Genomic DNA, 15,524 nt, shown 5'->3' with positions numbered 1-15,524 from the left:
AGTCTCCTTCTCTGGAGATATTCAAAATGCGCCTGGATGCAATCCTGTGCAATGTGCTCTAGGTGACCCTGCTTGAGCAGGGGGGTTGGACTAGATGATCTCCAGAGGTCCCTTCCAACCTCAGTGATTCTGTGATTCTGTGATTCTGTGAAAATCTAAATGAAGTTATTTCATTTCTGACTGCCTAGCCTTATATTCAGCAGTCTGCTATTCAATTTTTAACTAATCCCCAAAATTTAATTTCTAATTAGTGAGCTACATGGTTCTCTATCAGTGCAAGGKCTTATAGAAAGTGCAGTTCAAGTCACTGTCCTCTCCTTTGCAATGGACTCCTTTGAAGACTGTGCCCACTTCAGTGAAGTACAATATTTTTATCACAAGTTTTCAGACTCCATGCACTGACGAACACGCCTCTGAGGATAATTCCCAGAGCCCACTGTCACAAAATCCTGAAGAAAACCCAATTTCCTATTGGGTTACCTTGAAACATCTTTAGGAAAGTTGGATACATTGAAATAATAGATTTTACAAGGGCAGTTTGCTTGTGCTCAGGGTGCAAAAGTAATATAGTCAGGTTAGTGCCAAGCCCATGCTAATACTTCCTACTTCTCACTGAGCTCAAGCAAAATTATACTAACTGCAGCAAGGGGACTGCTGACTCTGAGTGCGGCAGCATGAGCACATCTCTCTGCAAAGGGCTATAAGGATATTTACTCCGGGGGAAACAATTCCCACTGAGCAAGACACAACAGCTTTTCAGTGAAATTTAGCATTTCATGTCTGCCCAGGTTTGTGGAGGGCTTGAAACTTCGCTATTCCTAAGAAATCCAGACTGCATTGTCCCTTTATTTCACTACTGCCTGTGCCCTTCTTCTATGCCCTTCTTCCCAGCCTCTCCTGCTTCAAAAGAGAAGGACAAAATCTGACTTTTAGAGCAGAAAGGACAGAGCTCACCACATGGATATACTTTTACTATTACTTGCCCTGTATTAAGTCAGCCTTTTAGCTTCAAATTTCTGCCGATTTCTTACCTTAGACCTTCAGAATTTGATAAAAGATGACTCATTTTCCTTCAATTCACTACTTTTATTTTTCCATTAACTTAGTGCAAATCTCTTCCAAACTATGACAATTTCAAAGTGTTTCCCTTATTGACCTGATTAAAACAGAGAGTGTATAGTCAGTGTAAATAGGATGTGTAAAGTGTAAATAGGAAGCAGAAGCCTGATACAAATGACACCTTTGTGTTGTTTTCTGGCATACTAAAAGCTATTTTGTAAAACTCTATCCACTTTTCCTCAGAATGCAAGAGCAAATGGTAATCAATGAGACTGAAAGATAGAAAAGTCAGAATGGATCAAAACAAATAGTGTATTTACTAGAGGGAAAAAAAAAAAGCTTACCTATGGAACTCACTGTCAATGGTGAATTCTTAAAAGGATTTAGATGTATGTGGACAACAAAAACATATAGAACTATAGTGATAAGTGTTAAAACAAAAATAAAGCAAGTCTTCTGGAAAACATTGAAATATTTTGTGCTTCAGGCATAAACAGATTTAAAGAGGAGGGGAAAAAAGCCATTCATCAGGCAGATAATTCAATTGGGGCTTACTGTAGTGTTTCTTGAAACTTTCTTTGAAGAAACTGCTGCTGCTCACAGAGCTGGTTTCTGGATTATAGGAACCATTGATCTGATTCAGTGCAGCAGTTCCTGTGATTTTATTACAAAATATAAACTGGCATTCCTAGGAAATTATTTTACTTGTTTTTTCAACCACCTATGAAAGTCAGGCCTCAGTGATGATTTTGAAACATTCAGGTGTAGGCAAACCTGAATTCAGTATGAATCTTTCATAATTCTGTATGTTCTCAAAGTGTGGAATAAATCTACCCAGTCTCTACAACCAATGAAATACGAATATAAATGTCATATCCTCAGCTTGGTTTTATCTCCTGTATACAGGAGATAAACAAACTTATAAAACAGTACAAGTAGGAAGAGCTAGTAATATCCAAAGTAGACTTTTGATAATTTGGTGCAAAATGGCATGCCTGACTATTTATGGACAATGTGAGTGCCTGTATATCAACTAACTGTGTCCTAGAGTGACACAACTGGTAGATAGCTATTTGCTGATTTCATCTTCTGTCTTTAGATTTTTATTGTGATTATTATTATTATATTTAGACATAGTCCAACAAGCAATTTGTGATTTCAGATACCTACATGTCCTTTTCTTGGCAGGCTAATATACTTTTTTCTACCCCAACCCTTAGAATATGCTAATTTTGAAACTTCATTAAAAGTGCTGCTCTTTATTTTCAAAACATCCATTTTGACTCTAACTCTTAAAGAAAGCAGGCCAGGAATTCACTACCATGTTTGTTAGAAGAATTATAACAAGTGGTGTGTAAAAATGCACTGTTCCTGTGTAAAACGGCTATGCTAAAAGCATCCATGATGTAGATAAAAATATTTAAGCAGAAAATAATTTCACATGCTTGGATTGCATTAGAGATGGCATAACTACCCCTGTACAGATAATCCCTTTAGTGGGACTCATCTCTGCTGTCTTTAAGAAGCTACAACAGAGACATCAACATATAAACTAACCAGCCTGGGCTCCTTGCAGAGTCAATGGAGGTGTGATGCATCTCTCCTGTTTTAGACATCTATTTCAAGATATCAGGAACTGTGCCCTAGAAGAGCTAATAAATAGTGCTATCAACTACCCAGGGCAAATATCGCAGATGCTCACCACCAGTATCTGTTTATCATATCCTACATCTGACCACTATGCTAGTAGAGCTATAACGGCAGTTATGCAATGCAGTTTTTTGAATCTAGCAGTAATGGTCAAAGAAGTCATGGGACAGGACACAGCACCTGGGTTGCTGTCACTCTCCCAGCAGCTCAGCTAGCCACATCAATTGACATAATATAACATATCTCCTTCTGCAACAACCTGGTCAGCTGTTAAAAAATATCTCACAAAGAGACAGCTGTCTGTCTACCACAGGACAGTTAAATACTTTGCCTAAGGCCATAAACAAAAGCAATGGTGAGGACAGGTTTGTAACTTTGGAGTTACAAACAGCTCCCACAGTTGAACCCAAACTATAAAATCAAAGTTCTGCTTTGAAGGATTCAGAAGAGCAATCCAAGGTTGCAGTCTGGATACAGTGAGTACTTGAAGTTGTGGCTACCAGGTCATGGATTAAATTAGGTGGCTGACACTGGCCTCAGCACCAAAAATATACAGGTTGCAGTATCAGTAGGGCTTCTAGATGACAAAAAGTCTACTGACCAGAAATATTTCTACTCCTGCATCAGTGCATGGAAAAAACTCACAATTGCAACTGAGAGTCAGTGGAGGATTTCATTCTCTGCCGTGTTAGCTAAAGGGCTGCTGATAAAACATGTGTCCCACAGGATGCTATTAAATTTTATTACAGAGAGGGCTAGAGTGGGATGTTTTTAAGGGTGCTACTGTACAGAAGCAGATAAGGTAGAGAGGGAAGGGAAAACCTTGTAAATAATGTGTAGATCATTCACATGGTATGCACATTAGATAAAGCTGAAGTCACGCAGGGATGTACATCACCTGAACATTATGTGAAAAAAGTATACTATCAAGTTTGAATTATCTTTATCAGCTCCATATTAAAGTTTGTTGAACTATGAATTTGTCCTGGGTTATAGGGGATAGAATTTTTGTTTCTTTTTTAATCTATGAAAATTCGTGTCTTAAGCTGCATGCTACACAAATTTTATAATAAATAACCAAAATTCAACAAAAACCATCACAAACGTTGTCTTTATCTTACAGGAGTGGGATTTATTTAAACTTGATTTATTGACAGGTTGTGTTGGAAATATGGAGAAAAATTATGCTATTAACATTGTTTGCACATAATCTTCTAGCCTCAGGGATGCTGAATATTAAAGCAGGCAAAAAATGACTGCTTATTACAGAACAGGTGTAATAACATGTGATACTAATAGAGTAAATAAAATCTCAAAATGCACCTATATGAGCTGGAATGCATTTTCAAAACATTTTTGCTTTGTCAGATTTAAGTTCTGATCTAAATGTTTTTAAAATGGAACATGCATGCTTTGAAGAATGCTATCCACTATGAGTATTTCCACACCTTACAGTCACTATTCTCTCTATCCTTTGATAGACTAAAGATCAGATTTAAATAAATAAATAAATAAATAACAGCCATTCAGATTCAGGTAGTGAAAATTGGCATCCCTTTGGAAGACAGTAAGACTAAGTTCTACCATTTGAGTATCTAGCCTGTTAAAATAGGTAGTTTTGACTTTTCTTTCAAGAACTGTATAATGTTTAAACAAAATTAACCTGTACACATTGTATTTAGTGCAGTTTTGACTCATAAATTTCTTCTTTTGGCTTCGGGAACAAAAATCTGTATTGCAGTATGGATGAAGGCTTCAGGCCAAAGTCAAATACTTTTTTTCTTTTTGGAATTTATCTTATTCTGTCTATGAACAAACTGAAAAACTCAATAACATAGGGTAGAAAAATATAAACTATCCTTCAGCATCCTAAGAACTTAAAACAATTCAGTGAGGTACTTCCAGTTGTGTTCATAAAATAATTTTATTGTGGAAATCCAACCTAATTCCCAGTTTGGGCTACTAAACTGATACCTGAGATTCTTAAACAGTAATCCCTAAATTACCACCGTAGATAAAATGATCTCTTCCAGAAAATGTTCTCAGTGGGCCCGACAAAGGCTGAAGTGTGTCCATAATAGCCTAGTGTCTAGGTCATGGACCTCGGGACCAGGGAGACATCAGTGGGCACGTCTTCTTATATTTAACAGTCACTGGAAAACTTCCAGAAATGGCTCAGGACAATGAATCCTGACTAAAGAAAGGTACTACTTTCCTCATGCCTTAGAGTACTGGGCTGTATGACACCCTGTGACATTTTGTATCAGTTACCCTAGGCATCTCCTGCAGGGCTCTATCCATTGTGCTCCTAAGAGTCTTAACCTTTCCATATGTTTTGTGGTGACCCTAGTACTAAACCTAACTGGGTTTTCAGTTTAGAGTGAGACAGACAAACAGCTGAACTAGCAAAGCTAAAGGAGCAGTAATCTTGAGCACAAGTCCTTTTGTGGACCTAACTTAAGTGTATAAATGTGAAAGCATTTAGCCTTTAAGACACCTAGACTTTGTCACATGTTGTGAAGATATATCATAAATGCTTTCCCATATCTGGGTCTGGGTCACTTTTGAAAGCAAGACTCCAACACTTTTGAAAATATTGCCACTTGTCTCTACCTTTGCTTGTATTCTTTCTGATACAAGGTCCATAAAAAGAAGTACGTTTAGTGATTAATTTCTGCTAACAAAAAGAGTGCTGTGATATCTGAATTTATCTGTCACCAGTTTCTATTCCATTAATAAAGTTCCATGTGAGATATTAGTAAACTTGTACCACAGTTTCTTTTCTTTTTTAAGTTTCTCAGACAGACACTTTTTCTTTTGGCTTCATTAGCTTTATGATGGGGGGGATTGTAGCAAAAGCCTACCATTTCCTCCTTATTCTTTTACACCCTCTTAAAACAAGAGACCTGTTCTGACAACGATCTGGGACCTCCAGATTGCCAAGGAGTTTGATACTGCTTTGAGTATATGGTTGCTAAAAATGGTTTGACTGTGTTCACATGTCCTGTTTTAACTGGATCTGTGACTGCTAAGCACTTACCATGTAGTCAGCCTCCAGATGTTTTTCCCCCCGGAGGTAACTGGCCACACAAACAGTTGAATCAGAGCAGCAGTCTTCAGGGCTGAGTGACTGGTGGAAAGAGAGAGTGGAAACCTCTTGTATCACATACACCACTTACGGATTAGCTCTGTGCAACCACAGCGTAAATATCAGAGGTTTATTAACACAGCTCACTTGAACTAGACTGTACTAGAGAATAATGACACATACAGTTAGCCTGGCAAAACTGAAAGCAGTAACCACAGTGAGGTCTGAGATCTCTGAACATAAAGGTTTACAGACTTGCTATCTATTTTAACATATTATATATCTTTTTGTGTTTCTCTCTAACAATACCAAGTTAAGATTGTGATCAGTCTTCTCAATTACAATGAATTAAATCAATATTTATTTCTTTTGCTCTGGATTGATACTGATAGTATTGAAAATATCCTTTTTATGCAACAGTAATATTTTTTTCCCACCAGTGTTGCTGGTAATCTCACCTCAGCAAGAAAGTATTCCAGGAATCATTTCAGAGTAGCCACCAGTCAGTGCAGTAATGTTTCATTTCCAAAATTACCTCCTTTAGGCCTGTTACCGGAAGCATCACAAACAGCATTTATCTGTTGTAGAAGGAATCCACATTTCTCCTGACTACTCTCTTGTGTAAATTACTGCTTCTATTTAAAAATATCAGGCTCTTTCCGGTTCTCAGATCTAATGAATCTGCTTTGTGCTAGTCTTCCTAGGCCAAGGAAGATTAATTAAGGCCAATGGAGAAATCTTCCAGTACTGTTGATCTCTTTTTGCTATTCTTCAGTCTCTTTTTTCCACTGTTCCAATTCAGGATGTATTTTTAGGGGCAAGGAAGTATAGGGAGATCTCTAATTTCTTTGGGGACACTCCTTGGAACCAGAATGTTTTGGGATTTATCCTCAGATTTTTGTGCAACTCTTCATGCTCTTCTAGCTGCAAATGTGCCTTCTTGGGCTTGGTCTCACCCTTCCTATTCTGCTGGGACTTTCACTGATGAAATTCAAAACATCAGTTATTAAACTTGGCTAATGTGTATTTATTGAATAGCTTTTCATTACACATTAGTTATAGCACTTACCATTGTTTTCATTCACAAACTTCATGGAAGCTTTACTACAGCATTACAAAAATAAGGAAAAAAGAGAGAAAGAAAGAAAGAGAAAGAAAGAAAGAAAGAAAGAAAGAAAGAAAGAGAAATGAATAGATCAAAGACTGCAGCAGAATTTACAGTATCAGATGGACAGGCAGACAATCTAGATAGATGGCACTTGGCATTAAGTGACAGTAAGTTGCCTTATGCTGTTCACTGAATGATGGATGACAAATCTTATTGTTATACAGATGCTTAACTCACTGTTGTGCATTATAATTTTGAAGATGCCATCTGATTTGCACAGATTAGTATTCTGTGCAGCTATAGATATGTTGCAGGCAGTAGGAACTGGAATTGGTTTATCTTTTCCTGTTGYTTGTTGCCTGACAGCTTTGACTCCAAGACCCATTCATTATAGTAAACTGAATTTATAGAGGTCTGGACTTTGGCTTTTGCTTCAGTGAAAAGAAACAGGTTCTCATTTATTGGATTTGCAATGTAGATATAATATGGCTAGCACCTGCACAGAGATATTCTTGATAGCAACATATTAGAGGACCATGGTGAAGTTAACTGGCACTGAAGAAGAGGGAGGAGGTGAGAGAATATTTGTATATTGCTCACCTAAACATTTCTTCAAGTTTGCTAATGTCCCCATTCAGCTTGGCATGGGCCTTAAAAGCAATGTATAATGGGGATAAATTCCCAAACAATGTGGGAAAGAACATCTGCTAAGGGGTTTATGTAATTTTCCATTCAATTTGTTCTGTCAAGAAGATAAAGTATTCCACTCCTTTGAAGAGACCAATACTTCGGGTTAAAAAAACAAAACTTAAAATGGCAGAAATTCAGTATGAAGCAAAGTTTCTTTGTTAGGTCTGTTTTTCTGTATTGTTTTTCCCTGTATGAGTCATTTTAGTTTGCTTTTTTTTAGTCTCTTCCTTTTATTTTCATCTCTGTTTGCTGAGGTAAAACACACAAGTATCCAAGAATCAAGAACAGTGACTTCCCTAACCAATACGACATAAATATATTTCATGGACACTGGGTGWGCTTCTACCAAAACATTCACACAATGGCTGATTGGGTGGTTGTTACTTTGCTGGCTTTCATTGCCACATATTTGTCCTGTATTCCAAATATAACAATAAAATTGTACCTTAAGCAATAGAATCACAGTGTACAGCACTCAAAATGTGGAAGTTTGTGCTTCTTATTTTCCACATCAGAACAGACCAAGGAGAAACATTAAATGTATAAAACTGAAAGGCTTCTAATGCATTACAGGCTTTCAATATAGTACATTTAGGGCTCCCCAAACAGCACAATATGATTTATAAACTGTACTGAAAGCTTTCTATTGTAGAGCAGTGGCTSTTATCATCAGTCTCCTTATTCTTATTTCCTGTGGAGGAAATAGCTGTTATCAAATGGTATAAATATTAAATAATATCAAATGGTACATCATTTAATGTCTTTAATGTGAATATGTTGTTCCATATCTGATTCATTATTTTTACTTTATTTACTTTGCTCATGTGATATAAAAGGTAATACAAAAGGATTCTTGCCTTTAAATAACAGAAAGATACAATATTAAAATTGAATATAAAAGGTGTTTAAAGTGATGTGCTTAACTGATATACAGTCTGTCAAATACCTTTCAGCATTCCATATGGGTGGCATGCCTAGCTACTGCATGGTAGCAAACCTGAATAGGCTCACTAGTGCTAAGAAAGACAAGCCTGTATTTTTACTCTTCTCAGAAATGTGGAATGCTTTCAGTCCTCAGAACCCTTTTATTTAAACAGAGCTAAAAGTTTTTTCATTAGCTCCAGGAGGGCATGAAGTCAAGGACTTGATATATCGAGAGAAAAGGCTGGGTTAGCTGTCCCAACAGCTATTTCTTTGTTTTCCAAGCTGGTTGAGCTAGAAAGTATGTGTGCTCTCCATCACATAACTCTCACATGAGACCCAGCCAGACAAATTTTTGAGCCATAGACCCTAGGAGCCTCACAAAGCATTCAGCCAGCTACTAACTGCCCCTTGCACAGCAGTACCTGAGCCATCTTGATAGTAGAGGTCCTAGAGAAGACAACAGTATCCTGAACTCCTACAAATGTATTTGTGTTGCCTGAAAACCCACACATGAATAGTAGATGCTAAATCTCTACAACTTTACCTCCTTGCTTCCTCCTAGCTTTATAGCAATGGGATGCAAAAGACCAAGACTGGGGATCCCCCAGGGGTCAGTAGTGGGTCCAGTCTTGTTCAACTTCTTCATCAGTGACCTGGATGAAGGGACAGAGTGCACCCTCAGCAAGTTTGCTGACGATACAAAACTGGGAGGAGTGGCTGATACACCAGAGGGCTGTGCTGCCATTCAAAGAGACTTGGACAGGCTGGAGAGATGGGCAGAGAGGAACCTCATGAAGTTCAACAAAGGCAAGTGCAGGGTCCTGCACCTGGGGAGGAATAACCCCAKGCASCAGTACAGGTTGGGGGTTGACCTGCTGGAAAGCAGCTCTGCTGAGAAGGACCTGGGAGTGCTGGTGGACACCAAGTTAAGCATGAGGCAGCAATGTGCCCTTGTGGCCAAGAAGGCCAATGGTCTCCTGGGGTGCATCAGGAAGGGTGTTGCCAGCAGGTGGAGGGAGGTGATTCTCCCCCTCTACTCAGCCCTGGTGAGGCCACATCTGGAGTACTGYRTCCAGTTCTGGGCTCCCCAGTACAAGAGGGATGTGGCACTACTGGAGCAAGTCCAGCGAAGGGCCACAAAGATGATGAGGGGACTGGAGCATCTCTCTTATGAGGAAAGGCTGAGAGAGCTTGGCCTGTTTAGCTTGGAGAAGAGAAGGCTGAGAGGAGATCTTATCAACGTGTACAAGTATGTGAAGGGAGGGTGTCGAGAGGATGGGACCAGACTCTTTTCAGTGGTGCCGAGCGACAGGACGCGAGGCAGCAGACACAAACTGAAACACAGACAGTTCCATCTGAACATGAGGAAATACTTTTTCACTGTGAGGGTGCCAGAGCACTGGAACAGGTTGCCCAGAGAGGTGGTGGAGTCTCCTTCTCTGGAGATATTCAAAACGCGCCTGGATGCAATCCTGTGCAATGTGCTCTAGGTGACCCTGCTTGAGCAGGGGGGTTGGACTAGATGATCTCCAGAGGTCCCTTCCAACCTCAGCAATTCCGTGATTCTGTGATTCTGTGGGATTCATAAGTGGAAAAAAAAATATATATATATATGTGTGTGTGTGTGTGTGCACGTGCACACGCGTGTGTGTGTATGTATGTATATATGTATATATTTGTGTGTATATATATTATATATTTATATATTATATATATATATGTATATATACACTCAGATAAAACATAAGCCATTAAAACTCTGCCCTAATCTGTTTGCTTTTCTAAAGCCTCTCAGCATTCAATTTAGATTTATATGTTTCAATAACACAGTATATACATCATCTGTAAGCTTCTATAGGTTTTATATGTAATAAGGAAATGAGATTACACAGCAAAGGAATAGCATACTTCTGTTTCCAGCAAGCTCCAGTAGTGATAAACTTCCATTTCATAATTTGCAGTCATGAAGTGTATGATGGCAAATTTAGATTAGAGTCTGAGTTCCATTTCACTCCAGTCATACACCTCCACACTCTCTCACTCACAACTTTCTTCATATCTTCTTTCATTCTGCCCTGTTTTCATGCACTAATACTTATGCTCTTACCTCCTGTGTTCTAAAATATTTATGAGCAATTCAGTTCTTTTGTACAGGTGGCAAACCTTAAATATGTCAGGTAATTACCCTTACTATGTCACTAAAAAATTTAATTTTAAAAGGAATAATTACCTTTTTTGTTACTTATTTCACAAACTTTGAGTTCCTTATAGTAACACCTGTTTTTATTTGTGTTACATATGATTTTAAGTGTATCACTGCTATTTAAGAAATGAATAACCTTCTGATCAAATTTCTTGCATCTCAGCAAGAGTATAATGGTATAGACACACACACAAAGGAAGAAAAAAGACGCAACACTGTGTCAGACTTTGCAAGCATATATAATTTCTGTATGCAAATTTGGGGTACAAAAGTACAAAGAGAAATGATTTCTTAGGTTACTTATATATCAGAGTCATATTATTTAAAAGTATGAGTAGGATGCTTTCATATAAATTCCAAATTTATTATTTTCACAATGTCTGCAATTACAGTGATGATCATGACTTCTGTATACAGATGAATATAGCAGACTTGGGAGTTAATACTGGAACAATAAAGTAAAAACCTCTAGAGCCTAAAATCATAAGGGCAATCCGTTCATTAATGAAAGGAAGATATTCTACAGCATGAAGTGATGGGAATACTCACAATGCCCTAAATGAAGAGCAAACACTTAACCGTTTTGAATTATCAAGATCTTGTATAAGCAATAAGCTTTTAATTAAATTCAAAGTGACATGACAAGGTTTTCCATGTGAATCCAGGACCTAACACTAAAAAGTCCTAAATAAAGTCAAATGTTTTATCTCTATCCAGTTCTCCCTCCCTACCCAACCTTTGCAGAGCCATGACATCCCCCTGATGGGGACACGATAAGTGCTGGAGCACACACCAGCTGACCAGGCACACCTGTAGCATGTTCCACGTTGCTGGAGAGGCAGCCAGCTTGCAGTAATCTCTGCAAACTGCAGTGTGTTACTAGCCTTTGGTGCTGCCACAGATCACAGGCAACTGGGAAGGAACTGAGATACAAAAAGGAAAAAGGAGCTGCAGGCTGTAGAGAGAATGGTAATCTTATCATTTGTAATTTTATCAGTGAAGCTGTAATTTGTTTTCCACTGAGGCCTCTTGCTTTGGCCCAATAGCATAAGTCTAAAGCCTGTGGTGAAAGGGGGTAAGTAAGGCAATAAGATGTGGATAAAGTCTATAATGCTGACAATGAATGTGGGTAAACTCCATTTGCTTGCATTTACCCTTGATTGCCTCACTGCCTAGAGCTACCTCTGGTTCCAGTCAAGTTCAGCATCACAGCCCATCTCTCTTGGAGGCTCTCAATCACCTGGAACCATTTGGGCTTGAAGATTAACTAAGTTCTGGTATGGAGACAATAGTTGAGAATTGTGTCTTTCAGGCACAGATTCTAGAAGGGTGAAATTCATCTGAAAGGGAAGTAAAGCTTTTTGGAGGGTGTCTTGAGACTGTGAACTCCCGCAGAAACTGAGGGACTGAGGACAATTATGAGCCTCCTCTGTATCATCTCCAAGTGCAAAGTATGTTCCTTCAGCCTGCCTAACTGAATTTGCATATTAATTCAATGTGCATATAGGTTCCTTTAATAATATGTTTAAAAGCAAAAGCAACAACAATGGGATTTTAACTGCACACACTATTATGCTGAGCAGGCGATAACAAAAGGAAATAAAACACACCAGCACAATGTTTATCACATTCCACCATGCAGTACTTATATTATGCACTCAGGTATTATGGTGAGGAAACTAGTATAAGATGTAATGGAATAGAACTAATTACTGCTATTGACCCATGTAGAGTTGAAAGTCTAAATTGCAACTCTGATGTTTCCAACTAAAAAATGTCCCTATTTTATTCAGCACACTGACTCCTCCTGTGTGTATTCAGGATAATATACATTTACTGACATAGGCTAGTTTTTACTTTTTACTAGTGACAGTCCTACAGAAGCAAAGCTCTGAGAAAGGGATTTCTTTTTTTTTCTTTTTTTTTCTTTTTCTTTTTTTAACACATCAATCCACAGTATTAAATTCCTGTGGCAGGTTCACTCTTCAGCTCGAGTGTACAAATTATGCTCCTGGATACATACATCTGTGTAGCCCCATTGAAGGCAGTAGACTTACACTTGAAACCCAAAGCAGAATTCATAAAACAGAAGGAAGCCAATACTGTAATTTAAGACAGCTTTTGCCCTTCAGAATACTTATTATCAGTGATGAAGTACGAACAAGAAAAAAAATCCCTCTAGCTTCACTTCCATATTCCAGATATAGTTTGCAGGGGTGACAAAAAGAAAGAAAGAAAGAAAGAAGTCTTTTAAACTCTTCTGTTTGTTAAACAGCACAAATTTTGTAACAAAACAATCAAAATTAAATAAAGGGAGAATCTCAAATGACAATGATATAAATGATGCTTTGTACTCTGATATAGCTTCCTTTGTATACTTGTTTATATTTTGTTAAAATTTAGATAGAAAAATATGTTGCAATAAATTTTCTCATATTAATGTAGTTGCACATTCTCTTAGCATTAAATATTATTGAAAGTAAATTATGAATCAACTTACTTATGATTGTTACATTGTTTTAGAAGACATTGAAAAATGAATTCTGTGGAATTTGTTTTTCTCTTTATGTTTTATTTGAAATGCATTCATTTTCAAATCTGTGTCTCCCTATGGGACACAACAATTTCTGCCACCAACCAGTTCCGCACAACTCTTGACTCAGCCAAAGGAGCCTGCCTTTAGGTCATCTGCCAGATCTTTTGTCTGGAGACCACAAAGGACTGAGGACAGTATAAGCAGCAAGTTCCACAACTGGACATACATTTCTCTCAAAGAGTTTAGTCCAATCTTGTGTTTAGTCTCCCACTGAGAAGCACAACACAAATTTAAAGCTGAGTTTCAAAAGATGAGACTTAAAGCTATTTTAATGCTTAAGCATAAAAAGAAACAGAGGAAGAGAACAGAGAAAAGCATAGTTTTGTGTTTCTTTCAACAAATGATGGCTCACTTTTAAAGCTGTGAATAAGCAATAATGATCATAATAGTAACTGTAGTGGTTTGTACCCTATACCCGCTCTAAGTGATTCATTAGTAGTCAATTATTTCCTCAGTTGGGAAACCACAGGATACCTTCAGCAGATCTAAAGAAACCACATGGCAAACCCACAAACTGAGCATTATTTCCCAAAGTCAGTCATTCTTTTCCTCTGCTGTAAGGCAATAGATTTTCATTTTAAACTATGTCCATTAACTACAGCAAAAATCCATTTCATTAAATCCCCTGAAAACCTTATTGTTGGTTTCATTTAAGCAAACAGGCTGATATGGCTTAAGTAAACGCTTATGTCTTGGAGTGATAGCCAGGACGAATATGGCTCATAATAAAGAACAGCATAGGTGATACMTAGTTTGGGCACATACTCATTTTCACAAGCTCTGAGACAAAACATGTTTTTCATAGACAAAAGCAGGGTAAAAACAGTGTTGAATATTCAGTTACAAGGAGAAAATTCAGCTTATGAACAAAGCAACTCTCATTTTTCTCAGGATGAGTGATATCTCTTCTTGCAAAAAGAATCATCACAAGGCCATATACTGTTTACATTCCAGAATGAAGTGGTGCCAGTGATCAATAATTTTATGATCATTCACTGATTCAGAGAGTTTTAGGCGAGTGCTATACTCTTTTTACAGAATTACAGGCTTCATGAAAAGCCCAGCATGTTGAACCAGAAAGATAGCAGAAGGTGCAAATCATGTAATTTTTCTTTCAGTATATGTAGTGTGAAAATATTTAGGCAATGATTGGTTATCAATTATTTACACCATTTTTGCATAGGAACCCCAATATATAAAACTAATCCCTAACACAGTGTGCTTCCAAACTTTGTTTACATCCACCCACTGGATAGATATGTAAGTTGTAGAAGGTTGTTCAAAGAAACCAGATTATACTGGTTAACCAGATAAACTGTGACCTCACTACCAATTTTGCTGAAATTTTTTGCAAGTGTTATCATAAAGAACTGCTTATAAATATTTTTGAAAGAAGATAATGAGTAGAAAGGATACTTTGTGACAAAGAGCAAAAGTTCTTGGCTGAGGATAGAGTAAGTGGATATGTTTATTCATTACAGGTTACTAGAGGTCATTGTCACCATTTTGACTGAGAAGAAGAGAAAATTGGCAGGGTTGTGTGGGCAAATGACCTGGCCTGAGGTTAAGCTAACTGAACAGGTTGAAATAAAGTCCTGGACATTGCTGAATGTGACAAATAGCAATGTAAGAAGCTGACATAAGCTACAGATACCACCATGCGGGATGGCTGGATTTCACAGGTGGTTACAGGGAAGTTACGTGGGAAAGAAATTAACCTCACAGATAATTGAAAGCAGCCTTTTGGGGAATGCAACCTTGCAAGGCCAACAGTACCTAGGTAACCATACCAATAATATCATATAAAGCCAATATTGCTTAGGGAATGGTTTCATGAGTACAAAATTTGGATATAGATGTGGCAAAATTGAGACCAATAAGGAAAAAAGTAATTAGGAGTGGGTTGCTTATTTGTGAGCAGATGGGGGTGGAGAAAGGGAGATTCAAGGGTGGAGAAAGGAAAGGTCAAACAAATGGAAAAAGGGTTGATCGATATACAAACTATGTGATTGGTGCTGTGCAGGGGTACATAGTCTGTAACCCTGCACTTGATCGTTACAGCCTAAATCAGGACTATAAATCAAGCTTGTTTTTCTGACCATGCCACATGTGTTGAACTTGCTTCCACAGCCAGCGAGCAGGGTGCCCTCTCTCGCAAGCACACGAACACACAAGACAGACAGATCAAGTATCCTGATATCACCAT

The sequence above is a fragment of the Apteryx rowi genome, unplaced genomic scaffold (assembly GCF_003343035.1).
Source record: "Apteryx rowi isolate R43461 unplaced genomic scaffold, aptRow1 scaffold_422, whole genome shotgun sequence".
In the NCBI taxonomy this organism is placed as follows: domain Eukaryota; kingdom Metazoa; phylum Chordata; class Aves; order Apterygiformes; family Apterygidae; genus Apteryx; species Apteryx rowi.
Note: the sequence above shows the minus strand (reverse complement) of the source record.